Raw genomic sequence first — 15538 nt, forward strand, 5'->3', positions numbered from 1 at the left:
CTTCAATGTTATGTTCACATTTGTGTGACATATGACACATAATAATTTATTTTATGGTATTGTATCATTCACACTTCATGTGTGCTTTATATTGTCCTAAGCATTGCATTTAAAGGCTATGTTCACGGTCTCCCATTTGTCAGAGATAGAGCTATTGGCGTTGTAAGTGGCAATGTTTTTTAGCTATGTGTTTTGGTTTGGAGTGTAGTGGATGAATGAACAGAGACACAGGTGCAGCACTGCCTAGAGGACTTAGTATGAGGAATTACTACTGAAACCAAAGAAGCAGCTGCAGCACCGTCTAGAGGACTAAGAATGAGGAATTACAGATGCGCCCAGAGAAGCAGATAGCAGCTCTGTGTAGAGGACTTAGAATGAGGAATTACAGATGAGATCAGAGAAGCAGCCAGCAGCACTGCCTAGAAGGCGTCAAATGAGGAATTACAGATGGGACCAGAGTAGCAGCTAGCAGAACTGTTCAGAGGACTTATAATGAGGAATTACCAATAGGACCAGAGAAGCAGCTAGCAGCACTGCCTAGAAGACTTAGAATGTGGCATTACCAACAGGACCAGACCAGAAGCACGGTCTAGAGGAATTTAAATGAAGAATTACTGACAGACCAGAGAAGCTGCTACCAGCACTGCCTAGAGTACTAAGAGTGAGGATTTAACACTGGAACCAGAGAAGCAGCTGTATCACTGTCTAGAGGACTTAGAATGAGGAATTAACACTGGGACCAGAGAAGCTGCTTCAGCACTGTCTGGAAGACTAAGAATGAGGAATTACCACTGCGAACAGAGACGCATCTGCAGCACTGCCTAGAGGACTAAAAATTGAGAATTATCACTGGGGACAGAGACACAGCTGCAGCACTGCCTAGAGGATTTAAAATGTGGAAATTACTGATGACATCAGAGAAGTAGCTATCAGCACTGTCTAGATGATTTAGAATGAGGAATTACAGACGGGACCAGAGAAGCAGCTAGTAGCACTGCCTAGAGGACTAAGAATGAGAAATTGGGGGCGTGGCCAACAGCCGTCAGGTATGGCCGCTTACTGAAGTGGCTCCGAGGAGTCCCACCACAGTGAATCCCCTACAAATCCGTAACTGATCCGAGCACCGATCGTGTTGGATGCCTGCAAAAGACGATCGGAGACGGCTGGCGGGATATCGCTCACTGGGCGCCGACAGAAACAGGCGGCAGAACAGCAGAGGACGCGGTGACCTGGGCGCCCAATGGAGCCACGGCCTCAAGTGAATTGGCAGACTGGGACCTGTGGGGTGGTGCTTGCCCCCTTTCCCCTCCCATAATTAGCACCACTGACTGGGACCGAAGCCTGGGGCTTGAGGACGGATTCCCCGATACCCCTCCTCCTCCTCCATTGCGAGAGAAAGGTGAGGTGAGGAGACGTCATCGGGTGCAAGGAAGATGGCACCAGAATGAGATGGCTCATGGGCTGTGGATGCTATGATTAAAGGCAGCTTGGCCAGCGGAAGGCCCAGCGGGCTGCGCATCCCGTCCCCCCTCCCACTGAATTGACATGGGTAGTAGCCCCTGGCCACTAGGGGGCTGGTGAAAGACTGACCGACCTCCCCACTGGTGGGACAATCTCAAGTGTGGCCACCCCCCGTAGGCCTGAGAGGTGCGTGGGGCCTGCGGTGATGGTGGTGCAGTTGGGCAACTTGTGATGGCAATGGTGGGGCACACGGCATCGATGAGGGTAGGTTACCAGAAGAGCTCTTGCCACCCCCCCACAGAGCTTCAGTAAAGAGGCAATGATCAACCGTACGGCCTAAACCAGTAGGGCAGTACCCAGCAACAACTTTGTAGCTACCCAGTGCACCGGCGTAGGCCTAGCAGGCCTGACAAGTGGAAAGGAGCCCAGGACAGTGGTAGCAAGTGCCGACCCGGGGACTGGCATCTCCCGACCCCCAAAGGGCATCAGAGGGCATTAATTGATGTGCTCTGCTCCTTTCCTGGAGGTGAATGTCCATCGCATTCAGGGCAGCCCAATTGCACCTGGAAGTGCTACGATTGTATGGTGTCCCTAACGCCAATTCTAGATGGCCAGACAGGAAACCACTAAATGAAGGTGCGGTCCTGGTTAGCAAGAGGTGGTGGCTCATCAACCTAGTGCTGCTGTGGTGTCGCAATCCCGTTACTTTTCTCTTGAGGACATTGCGTTGCCTAACTATGCTTAGAACACCACCACCGGATGCTTTGTCCTAGCAGAATGGCAGGTGGGAAGGCCATGAAGTGGTCCCACCAAACAAAAATAGACAATCTCAAAGGGGGTCTAAGGGGTTGGACAACTTGCCAGACCCTCAGGAACACACAGTCTCTGATACTCGGCAGGTGCCAGAAGACGCCTCGGTCTCCCTACAGGACATCATGGGCACAATACTGGGAGTCCGTACTGCCCTGGAAGTCCAGATCAACACAGTCACAATGGAAGTCTGCCTGATGCGTGCGGACCTCCACAACCTGGGATCCTGTGTTGAAGGAATCGAGGCCACAGTGTCCACCATAGGGCATGACAAAATCAACCTTAAAACACATGTGAAGGAATTAGAGGCCTCTAATAAACTCCTGAAGGAATGACTTGAGGACTATGAAGGAAGATCCTCGTGCAACAACGTTCGCATCTTGGGGGTCCCGGAACGCGGGGAAGGACCAACAGCAGATTTGTTTGTGGAGGACCTTGTCCTGAAGTATCTCCAACCCTGCGGTCTTTCCAAATTCTTCTCTGTTGAGTGAGCACACAGAGTGCTGGGGGGGTCACACCTGTCCGTAGGCCACACCTTGACCACTGCTTGCACAGCTCTTTCACTATAGAGACCACAATACCATCCACTAAATGGCAGGAATAGCTCCACCGGTCGTATATGAAAACGCATGTGTAACCTTCTTCAAAGACTTCACGCTAAAGGTACCGCGTCAAAGACGCAGCTTTCTTGATGTCAAGAAGGTAATGCAAGAAAAGGAAGTGAAACACACAATGCTCTTCCAGGCGATATATCACGCATCGAAACAGAGGGCAAAACCTAGTTCTTTACCACCCCAGACAAGGCATGGGAGTCATTGGAGGGCTGCCAATCCATCAGTGGCATGAAAGGTGGACCGCACCGTGAGAACCGTGGGAAGATCACGGGAATACAAGGTCCAAGAACTGAAAGAAACCCCCTGGCACAGGGTGAAGAAGCAGAGCAAAGGCATAAAGACTTGGCAGGATGTAATGATCCCTGGGAACTTCACATCCCGCCAGAAGGAACATAGTAACAGGTCTTCAAGGGACACTGAGACTTGCAGGTTGGCCTGTGGGCACGGGGGGAGTCTGGGAGCTTCATGGCGGACCAGCATGATCTACTAAGGTCCAACTCCTAACTATTGTTTCAATGGGTGCTATTCATTATATTAAACATAGGGATGTGTGGCGGGCTGTGGGGATGGCCTGCATCCCCTGAAGTTTCAAATATGGGGTTGGGGCGACAGGCACTCTGCTAAGTTGGGGGGGGGGGGGCAGTTCTACGTCCGTCATGGAGGGAAGAGAGGAGGGGGCAGGGGTGCTTCTTTTCATCCTGAAAGTTTTTACATACTTTTTTTTGGGGAATGTTATCTCATTACATGGCTGCTTATGTCTTTGGGTAGAACCATCAGGTCTCTGTATAAATATATGTTGACAGGTCAACATAAAGGCACAAAATAACAGTGTTGGTAACCTAGGGGTAGGGCTGTGGTGGGAGGAATAAGACTCACATATAGGTAGATGACAATGGTAACAGACACAAAGCTCCCTGAGCTCCGCATTTTGACATGGAATGTGAATGGATTTGTTGATAAAATTACAAGGGAGATAGTGTCACAGTATGTTAAATGACATTCTCCAGACATTGTCTTATTGCAGGAGACACACCTCCTGGGAAACACATGCAAGGCACTCAATCAATACAAAATGACAGTCCAAGCAGGTTATATCTATATCTCCCGTGGGGTGGGTATCCTCCTTAAGAAGAGCTATCCAATAATGAGTCAAAAGACATGGGTAGACAGACAAGGCAGGTTCGCCGCAGTAACAGGTGTTTGGGGAGAGGAACAGATTCATATAATATCAGGATATGTGCCCCCTGGTCTTCACTCTGTTACACTGCCGGATTCTGGAGCGCTCCTGCTCCAAATGCCAGATGTGGAGGTCCTAATGGTGCAAGATTTCAACATGACACTGGACGATAATGTGGTCCGACACTCCGGCAGACAGGCATTCCCCTTAACCACCCAATTAGCGAACTTTCTACTGGTGCTGGGTCTGGCGGAAGTCTGGAGGGCACTTAATCAGTCTGCACAGCACTTCACCTTTCACTCAGGGGCCCATGGTGTCAGGTCTCGTGTTGATCTCCTCATTTCAACTGCTTTCTCTCTTACAAAATTTATAGAGATGAAACATTTAGCAAAAGGAATATCGGACCACGCCCCCATGTGGGCAAGATATTGTGGAAGTAACCCAAGGGTAAGGGATACAATTTCAATAAATCCATGGTTTTTAAAACTTCCAGCCATACGAGAGGGCTTCAAAAACACACTATCCATTACTTCCAAGAAAACGTAAACTCTGTTACCGCTTCCCTGACACTCTGGGAAGCCTTCTACGTGGTGGGCAGGGGACAGACCCTGTCCCTTATGGTCGAACACAAGAGGGACAAAATGCAACAGTGGAGAAGCTCGAACAAGAAATTATATTGTTGAAATCACAAGTGGTACAAAATGCACCAGCAGACACACAAAAACGCCTGTGACTGAACCAGCAGGAGTATAGGGACTTAGGGCCATATGCATCAAGCCTTTTGCGAATCTCAAACGGCCTTTTTGCATGTTTTGGGATATATGAAATATTCGCAAAATAAAGAATCGCAAAGATTTGCACTTCCTTATTTTGCCATAGCATTTAAGGAATCACAATTTTGCGATTCCTTAAATGCTATGTATGTAGCATTTTTGGGTTGCGAATTTTGGTTAAGAATTCGCAAATTACCACCAACTTGAAGTTGATGGTAACTTGCGAATTCTTCAAAAAATGCACAATTTGGCATTTTTGAAGGTGGCATGTGATGCACACACATGCCCATAGGGCATGTATGTGCGCCATATGCACACACATGTACCTTTCAAGGGTGCAGCAGGGTGTCTTTGAGACACCCCTGCACCCTTGAAATAATTCTCAAATTGCAATTAGCAAATTGCGAATTCGCAATTTGAAAATTATTTTGCAATCATTCCTATGGGCCTCCTGGCCCATAGGAATGCATTGGAAATTATTCCTTAATTACGAATTCGCAAAATGCGAATTCGCAAATAAGGAACATTAAGGAATCGCTAAAAAAATAGCGAATTGCATCATACATACCATTTTGCGATTCCTAAATAGCGATTCCTTAAAAATCGCCATTTAGGAATCGCAAAAGAGTTTTTTGATACATATGGCCCTTAGTGAGAGATGCGGCTAGGAATAAGCAAAAAGCCACCCAGCACAAGATCTATTAACTGGGAGATCAATCAGGGAAACTGCTCACCTGGCTAGAGAGACGAGATCTGACTAACAGAAGGGTGGCGGAATTGGAGTCTCTGGATGGAGAGCGTCTGAAAGACACACAAGATATCGCTGACTCATGTGCTCCCTACTACTCACAAATATACTCCTCTGATGTATCGACATCGAAGCAAGACTCCTTGACTTTTTTAGCAGACAGGACACTCCCGACCTTATCTCTGGATGAGGCAACACTTTTGGAAAGCGATCTCATGGAGGATGAGTTTACATTAGCCATACGGTCGCAACAGCCTGGTAAGGCTGGGAGACCCAAAGGAATGCCAGTAGAACTGTACAAAGTTACAGCAGCCACAGTTGTACCTCATGTCTTAAAAATATTCGAAGAGAGCAGACAAGTAGGCACACTTCCGGAGGAACAGCGACTGGCTCAGTGGTGGTAATTCATAAAGAAGGCAGGCCTCTGCATCAGTGTGCAACCTGCAGGCCCATATCCCTCTTCAGTGCAGAGACGAAAATACTAGCTAAAACCCTTGCACTCCGTTTGACTCCTTTGATGACGAAACTGTTCTATCCTGATCAATCAGGGTTGAATCCTGGCCGCAGCATGACATTGCATTTATGACCACTCCATGGAGACTTGGGCGAGCGCACAGAATCAAAAAAGAAGCAATGATACTGTCACTTGATGCGTGCATGGCCTTTGATACAGTTAAATGGCCATATATTTTGTTGTGCTCAAACATATGGGTTTCGGCCCAATATTCCTTTCCTGGCTACGACTGCTATACTCCCAACCAATGGCGCGAGTGGTAGTTAATGGCATAGTCGCAAGGGTTTTTCACCTCCACAGAGGAATGTGTATATGCTGCCCCCTTTCTACCCTGGTCTTTGCCTTGATTCTCAAGCCGCTTGCAGCTTGGGTCAGAGAGGACCCCTTGTTTTGTGGCATTTGCTGGATGGAGGAATGGAAGGATAGAATATCATTGTATGCTATTGACATTCTCCTGTACATTGCCTCTCCTAGGTTCACTGTCCCCAGGCTAATGAGTATCCTTTTGATCTTTCGGGAATATTCTAGGTACCTAATTAAATAGTCCAAATCCGTGATGTTTATTCTTCATGGTCTGGCATCCCACTTTCCTCCAGGCAACGAGGTTCGAGTGGCCACAGAGAGTTTTCAATACCTTGCTATCCACGTGACCACTGACCCCAAGGTATTTATTGCTAAAAACCTTACGGGTCTCCTGATACGTCTCAAAAGTCATGTTCCACACTGGAGATCCCTCCCACTCTCTTTATTGGGAAGGGCGGTGCTGTTTAAGATTTTGGTTCTGCCCGCTTCCTCTACATCCTACAGAACTCCCCTTTCCCAAAACCAGTTGCACAAGTTACTACTTGTGTAACGATATATCTGTAAGAGACATTAGTTAGTGATAGATTCCTTACCTTAGAATATCCCCAGGCGTCAGACTGGATCCGGAAATTTTTTGCGTAGCAATACCCATGCGCATCGGCAGGCGTCGTCCGCGGCTCTGCGTCCGTCGTCGGCGTCGTTAGCGCCGGAATGACGTCGTCTGAGTACTTAGACGCCGCCCATGCGAGCTGACGTCAGTTCTGATACAAAGCTTTTCCGCGCCAGATACGCACAGCCATGATAGAACCAACACTGGTGCCATAAAACTATGGCCCTGAAAGGGGATGACCTTAACCCTAGATATCGGTTCGCAGAACGTGGAGGATGGGTGGGTCGGTAAGGAATCTATCACTAACTAATGTCTCTTACAGATATATCGTTACACAAGTAGTAACATGTGCATCTGAAAGAGACACGTTAGTGATAGATCCCTTACCTTAGAATAGATACCCCAGCAATACCAACCCCGGTGGTGGGTCTGCGAACCAATAATCACACCAGAAAGTCCTGGAGGACGGAACGGCCAAAGAAGCCATCCCTCCGGACTTGGCTGTCCAGACAGTAGTGTCTTACAAACGTGTGCAGCGAGGCCCACGTAGCTGCCTGGCAAATGTCCTGCAAGGGCACTCCCCGGCCCAGGGCAGTGGTAGTCGCCGTGGCCCGAGTGGAATGAGCCCTCAATCCAACAGGGGGCTCCTTGTTAGCCAAGGAGTAACATGCCTGGATACACAAGATGATCCACGAGAGATGGTCCGCTTGTGCACCGCATTTCCCTTCTTAGCGCCCACGTAACCAACAAAGAGTTGGTCATCCACCCGGAACTGTCGTGTGCGATCCAGATAGTAAGAGAGCGCACGTTTTGGGTCCAGACGGTGGAGCCTCTCTTCCTCTTTCGAGGGATGCGGAGGCGGAAAGAAGGTGGGCAAAGTAATGGACTGCCCGATGTGGAAAGCCGTGACAACCTTGGGCAGGAAAGAAGGTCTCGTCCGCAACACAACCTTGTCCGGATGAACAGAGAGGGAAGGAGGTGTGGAAGAAAGAACCTGGAGCTCACTCACTCTCCTGGCAGAGGTGATGGCAACCAGGAAAGCAGTCTTCAAAGTAAGAAGACGGAGAGGACAGTTATGGAGCGGCTCAAAGGGAGCACACATTAGGAAAGTAAGAACAAGGTTCAAGTCCCACTGGGGCATCACGAAAGGAACAGGAGGGAACATGTGTGTGATGCCCTTCAAAAACCTATTTACAATAGGGGACTTGAACAAAGAAGGCTGATCAGGTAGTCTTAAGAAGGCGGAAAGGGCAGAAAGGTAGCCCTTGATAGTGCCCAGAGCAGAGCCCTGCTGGGCAAGAGAAAGAAGGAAGAGGAGAACCTCAGAAAGAGGGGCAGAGAGTGGATCCACAGCCTTTGCTATGCACCATGCCACAAATCTGTTCCACCTGCAGGCGTATACCGACTTTGTGGAGGGACGCCTGGCTGCCAGAATGACATTACAGACTTCGGGAGGCAAGTCAAATGGCCTCAACTGTCGCCGCTCAATCTCCAAGCTTGTAGGTGGAGACTGGACAGGTTCGGGTGGAGAACCGTCCCCTGCTGCTCCGACAGAAGGTCCTCCCGAAGAGGCAGACGAATCGGGGGATCGACTGACTTGCTGAGTAGCTCGGGATACCAGTATCTTGGTGCCCAGTCCAGAGCCACAAGGATAACCTGGGCCCGGTCGCGCCTGATCTTCTTCAGCACTCTGGGCAGAAGTGGTATAGGCAGAAAGGCGTACAATAGACCGCAACTCCACTCGCGACGAAAAGCGTCTCCGAGCGAGTGCCGCCTTGGAAATTCCAACGTGCAGAACTGATGACATTGCGCATTCTCTTCTGTGGCGAATAGATCTAACCAAGGCTCTCCCCATTGCTGAAAGAGGCCTTGCGCCACGCGAGTTCAGACGCCATTCGTGATCCATCATGCACCGACGGCTGAGTTCATCCGCCCTGGCGTTCAGAGAACCTGCCAGGTGTTGAACCACCAGGGTCACGCCCTGATGTTCCAGCCACTGCCAGAGGCGCAGAGCCTCCTGGCATAGGGTCCACGACCCCACCCCGCCCTGTTTGTTGCAGTACCACATGGCGGTGGTGTTGTCTGTGAACACCTGCACTACACTCCCCTGGACAGAGGGGAGGAATGCTTTCAGTGCTAGACGGATCGCCCGCAGCTCCAAAAAGTTGATATGGAGCTGGGACTCCGCCGGAGACCAGAGGCCTCTGATCTCGGCCTCTCCCATGTGGCCTTCCCAGCCCTGGAGGGACGCGTCCGTCACAACCACGTGCTCCGGGTGGGGTAGGGAGAGGGATCTGCCATTGACCCAATCGCGGTCCGTGAGCCACCACTGCAACTGTCTTGCAGTGCCCTCCGAGATCAAGACATGATCGGACAGGTTGCCCTGATGCTGGGCCCACTGAAACTACAGGTCCCAGTGCAGAGCCCGCATCCGCCACCGGGCGTGATGCACTAGAAGGATGCAGGAGGCCATCAGCCCCAGAAGCCCCAGCGTCAACCTGACCGAGACTCGGGATAAAGGCTGAAAGATCGGAATCAGAGCCTGAATATCCCGAACCCGCTGTTCGGGAGGATAAATCCATAACTGCGCCGAGTCTAGAACCGCTCCGATGAAGAGGAGCTTCTGAGAGGGACACAGGTGCGACTTCGGCACATTGATGGAGAACCCCAGCAAGTACAGGAGGTCGGCCGTAGTCTGGAGGTGGCTGACAACTGTCTGGGGCGAGCCCGCCTTCAACAACCAGTCGTCGCGGTACGGGAAGACTGGCACCCCTAACCTGCGCAGATGAGCTGCGACCACCGTACTTCACCTTCGTGAACACCCGTGGGGCGCTTGTAAGGCCAAAGGGGAACTCGGTAAACTGAAAGTGCTTGTGGCCTACCGTGAACCGCAGGTAACGCCGGTGGGCCGGCAGGACGGGGATGTGAAAGTAAGCGTCCTGCAAGTCCAACGCTACCATCCAGTCTCCGGGGTCCAGGGCAGCTAAGACCTGAGCCAAAGTCAGCATCTTGAACTTCTCCTTCCGAAGGAAGCCGTTGACGTTCCGTAGGTCCAAGATAGGGCGTAGGCCCCCTTTGCCCTTCTTGGGTACCAGAAAGTAGTGGGAGTAACAACCACACCCTACTTCTGGCCCAGGAACGCGCTCGATGGCCCCCTTGGCCAAGAGGGCCGTGATTTTCCTCTTGCAGAAGTTGCAAGTGATCCCCCGACACGCAGTGGAATTTCGGTGGCATGGCTGGAGGGGACGCCTCGAAGGGGAGGGAGTAGCCCCTTCGGACGATTTGCAGCACCCACCTGTCCGACGTGACATTGCGCCAGTGGAGGAGGTGATGGCGAACCCTGCCACCCACTGGCGTCACATGGGCCTGAAAACACAGACTAGGAAGGTTTTGAGGAAGGTGCTGCGGGGGGAGGTGTGGACTGGCCTCGCCGTTGTCCCCGACCGCCGCTACGGCGGTTTCCACGGCCGCTACCGCGCTGTTGAACATTCTGCGGTGTGTGGCTGGCAGCCTGTGTGGGGGCGCCCCTTCCGTGGCCACGAAAGGAGCGAAAGGCACCCGATTGCTGGCGTGTGGCCGAGAGGCCCAAGGACTTGGTCGTAGCCCTGGAGTCCTCAAAACGCTCAAGCGCATGGTCTGCCTTGTCGCCAAAAGGCGACGGCCATCGAACGGCATGTCCAGAAGAGTGGACTGGACATCGGCTGAAAAGTTGGCGGTCCTCAACCAGGCGTGGCGTCGAACCGTCACCGTCGTTGCCATCGCCCTGCCCAGTGAGTCCGTGGTATCCAGCCCACTCCGGATGGAATATCGCGCTGCATCTCGACCCTCCGCAAGGGCTTGGGCGAGTTTAGCCCGGACCTCCTCCGGACATTGTGGCAGCACGTCCGCGACCGTGTCCCACAGGGTGTGGGTATAGCGGCCCAAGAGGCATGCGGTATTGACAGACCGCAGTCCAAACTCAGGGACGAGAACACCTTCTTCCTGAACTGTTCGTACCTCTTGGATTCCCGATCGGGCGGAGCCGTTGGGAATGCGGTCTAGGAAGTAGAGGCCTGGATGACCAGGCTCTCGGGGGTGGGATGGGTGGACAAAAAGCAAGGGTCGCCCGGAGCCGGGCGGTAGCGTCTGGCCATGTTCCTATCCACAGGCGGACCTGTGGCTGGCTTGGACCAAGTGCCCACAAGAACGTCACACAAGGCCTCATTAAACGGCAGCAGAGGCTCACTGGAGCTTGCCAGCGGTTTAAGGACCTCAGTGAGGAGGTTAGTCCTCACGGCCGCGACGGGGAGCTCGAGGTTTAAGGCCTTGGCCACCCTCGTCAACACTACACTGTAAGCAGCCCCCTTCTCCGTAGCCACGGTGGGAGGGGAGACAAATCCGGTGTCTGGCGAAGTGTCAATACCACTGGCCTCACCAAGCTCATATGTTCAGCCCTGTTGAGACTGGCACTCCTGTGCCAGAGGGTCCGCAGACCGCTCCCAATCACCCTCGTCACCCATCTCCTGTAGAACAGGGTCAACAGACGGGGCCTCCTCATGGAAATAAAAATTTCCAAAGGCCGTCGGAAGCTGCGCCCAGCGGCGCCGCTCCGACGCCAGAGTCGGACCGAAGGGAACATTGGGGACGGCGTCCACCGGGGGCACCGGGGGCGACACCCGCGGGGCCGGCGCCGGTGAGGTCGTGAGGTCGACCGGCGACGACCCGGATCCGGAAGCGGATCCGGTGAGGTCCTGCGGCGCGGGACCGAAGTCACCGGTGGCGCCGGGGCCGAAGCACCCGACGGCGCTGGGGCCAAAGCACCCGACCCGCTAGGGCCTCCAGTCGGGACCGTTGGGGCCGAAGGCGCCACGGGACCCGGCTGAGAAGGGAGGGACCTCATGGCCATGAGGTACCGCTAGACTTCCTCTGGCGTCGCGCCATGCCCAGGGACCCGAAGGTGTGGGGCAGGCAGCGACGCCTGCGACTCAGTCGGAGCCGCGTGGGTGGTGTCACCCGAACCCCCGGCTGCATCGTGCGAGCGTCGGGGTGGGTCGGAGGAACGATGATGCCTCTCCGACCTCTCATGCCTCTTACCTGAGGACTTGGATCCCGACGACCAATGTCCACTCCCGGAGCAGCGAGGACTCCGACCCCGCGACCGGTCCCTCGACCTCCTGTGGGACCGGGACCTTGAGCGGCACGGGGCCGACTGACGGAGCTCGAGCCGCTTGCGGGACTGCTCCCGCCTAGCCTTCGACGTCAGGGCCCGGCAGTCAGAGCAGGTGCGGTCGTCGTGGTCGAGGTCTAAACACTTCAGGCACCGGCGATGGGGGTCGGTAACCGACATCAGTCGGTCGCACTTGGAACAGGGTTTAAACCCGGGCATCCCTACCGGCACCGTCGGAGTCGAAGACTCGAAAAGAGAAATGACCAAAAGATCAAAAAAGTTTAGTCAAAAAATGACTAAGGGGTAGAGCTTCTCCGGATCTGCGCTAGCTGGCGCGGAAAAAAAAATAACTGACGTCAGCGCGCATGGGCGGCGTCTAAGTACTCCGACGACGTCATTCCGGCGCTAACGACGCCGACGACGGACGTGGAGCCGCGGGCGACGCCTGCTAGCACGCAGGGGTATTGCTACGCAAAAAATTTCCGGATCCAGTCTGACGCCTGGGGATTTTCTAAGGTAAGGAATCTATCACTAACGTGTCTCTTTCAGATATTTCTTCCAAAAAAGTCAATAGTGAACTCAGGACTCTGCTCTGGGGTGAAGGTTCCCCTCATATAGCTTTGTCAAAGTGGACTGGAGTTGGTATGAAGGGAGGATTGCCCTTCCTGTTATGAAAACGTACTAAGCAGCAGCCCAATTGACAACAATCAACCCAGTGTGCCCACCATCCCAGGGACGAACCTGCCTATCGTATTGGCCATCTGGTCCTCAAGCCTGGGGTTATCACTGTGTGTTAGTCCACACCACTTATCATTGGAGGGACCTTACGGTCGCCCTCTGGCATTCTACCCTACAGAAACTAGGGTGGGAGAGATGACTCACATGTGCTACCCCCCTATGGGAACCAGAACTCTTGGGCACGATGGCTAAAAGACAAGGTTTGGCTAGGAGGTATCTGATAGGGATCGCCACAGTGGGAGATAAATGTACAACTAAGGGGGTAATTCCATTCACAGAGCTACAAAGTACAAACAAACTAGCCCCTACTGAGGCTTTTCGTTATTTACTGATCCATTTCGTCATCTACAGATCCGTCATGATCTTCTGGCGGTACTTCCCCCTGATGAAGCCATATCAGAATCGTCTCCTCTGGAGGATATATTGTTGGAAGAGCTCTTTTTCCACCAAGGCAACCTCACTCACATACCGTAAACTCATAAGCAATTTCCCAGGCGTTTTGGTATGCTGCCGAGCTGGGGGCTGATTTCATTGATGGGGACCTGTAGGTGCTGAACGAAATCCGTTTTGCTTTGTTTATTTCGAAGCACACGCAGGTCTCCATCAACAAAATTAGCCCCCACCGCAGTGACATCAGCCCCGAGCTCGGCAGCATGCCAAAACGCCCGGTAGCCAGTCCGGCCCTGGACTCCGCTTCCATTTACTACAGCTAAAATCCTGCACAGAGTTTACTTCTCCTGCACCACACGGGTTAAAATGGGCAGGCAGATGGACACGAGGTGCCTTCGGGGTGTGGCCCAGCGGGGACTTTCTTTCATATCTTGTGGGAATGCCCAATGGCACAAACATATATATCATATATAATTGGAATGTTTACACAGCAAGTATAAATCAATATGGACTGTGTTTGTTACGAGCAACAAAGATATAGTGTCAGAGCGCCTACAAGTTCCAGGGTTCCCACTCAGGGGTATATAAAAGAAGTAGTCAACATGGTAATTGTAAACAGACTTGTCACCATGATCAAGGCCGTAATGGCTGAAAAGCGTATGTAGAACAGTAATTAAATGAGTCTGGGTACACAGAGCCCACAAAAGTGCAAAAGTGCAGGAGAGAGAAAAACGCAAAAATGCATGGTAAAGGTCCACAATGGAATGATACACACCATAAAGATTAACGCATGGTATTACATGCATGTAAAGGCATATGTGGTAACACCATACGTCCATCTCCCAGCTGATCCCACACAAGATTGAAGGAAAAGAAAAAAATTCTCATGACACTCGATGGACTAAGTAAAAAAAGACTGTGTTGAAAGACAACCGAGATTGAGCGTGTGAAAATGCAAGTTTGTTGATAATATATATACACACACACACACACACACACACACATACACACGCACGCACGCACGCACGCACGCACGCACACACACACACACACACACACGTCTTAATCATGTATAAATATGTAAATAAATGAATAGATATACATAAATTGATACATAAATATACACATATCCATAAATAGCAGTATATAAAACCAATAAATATGTGGTAAAAACAGACCGTCCACATGGTTATATATATGAATTTCATCTGATTAGAATTACCCGATTGTGCAAATTTACTGAGCGAAAATTGCTGTGCAAAATTGGCATATAAATACTCTTTCTTTCTTACAATTTTTATGTATATACTCAACTTGCTAATTCCTCCTAGACAGTTTGTATTGTTTAGAGGTAATTAAGGGATAAATCCCAATTATTGTTGTATAGTGTCCGGTCTTTAACTTAAGCCCCTTAGAGTAAACCGGTCCTTTTGTCTTTGTTTAGCAGAATGCTATTGTAATTATCGGATGTATCTGTGCAAAAAAAGTTCATGTGCAGAGCATTAAAGAAAAAAGTGCAAATTGTGCCTAATAGAAAAGGTTAAGATAGCTTAAAAAGAGATTGTGGGGGAAGTTTGTCTATTATGGACAGTATAAATACATTGGGGCGGTTTTGAATCACTTTTTGTTGTTAAATTTCTGATGTTATTATGTGGTGCTTTATTAGAGCGAACATAGTGATACTAGCAGCCTGATTCATGTAGATGCCGCATTGCGTGTCCCTAATAGCGAATCATAGCGACTCGCTATTGAGGACACGCAAAACGGCATTCATGTAGGAATTGCTAATAAAATAGCGATTCCTACATGTTCTTTATTTGCGAGTAGCAATTTGCTACTCGCAAATACTCCCCATTCATTCCTATGGGCCAAGAGGCCCATAGGAATGAATGGGGAGTATCCCTCATTTGCGAGTAGCAATTTGCTACTCGCAAATCAGATAGCGATTTTAAGGGTGCCAGGGGTGTCCAAAGGACACCCTGTAGCACCCCATAAATGCACTTTTGAACAGGTGTTGCGCACACACATGTCCAAAGGACATGTGTGTGTGCAACATGCAACTTAGAAAAATGCTTTTAAAAGCATTTTTCTGAGTTTTTGCTATTTACCGACAGGTCTGACCTCTCGGTAAATAGCGGCCCCAAAAGTGCAAAATCGCAATTTCCTGATGTGTCATGAATAGCATTTGAGGAATCTCTATTAGAGATTCCTTAAATGCCATTCCTCGCAAATATGCGAATTCTTAAATAGCGAT

General features: G+C 50.9%; 1 protein-coding gene across 2 annotated transcripts in view; it reads right to left on the bottom strand.

Moving 5' to 3' along the window:
* CFAP54 (cilia and flagella associated protein 54) overlaps nt 1–15538 on the bottom strand; it is a 2603731-nt gene that overhangs the window by 13988 nt on the left and 2574205 nt on the right. The gene's annotated exons all lie outside the window — the stretch shown is intronic.

Source organism: Lissotriton helveticus, chromosome 1_1, assembly GCF_964261635.1.
Source record: "Lissotriton helveticus chromosome 1_1, aLisHel1.1, whole genome shotgun sequence".
NCBI lineage: Eukaryota > Metazoa > Chordata > Amphibia > Caudata > Salamandridae > Lissotriton > Lissotriton helveticus.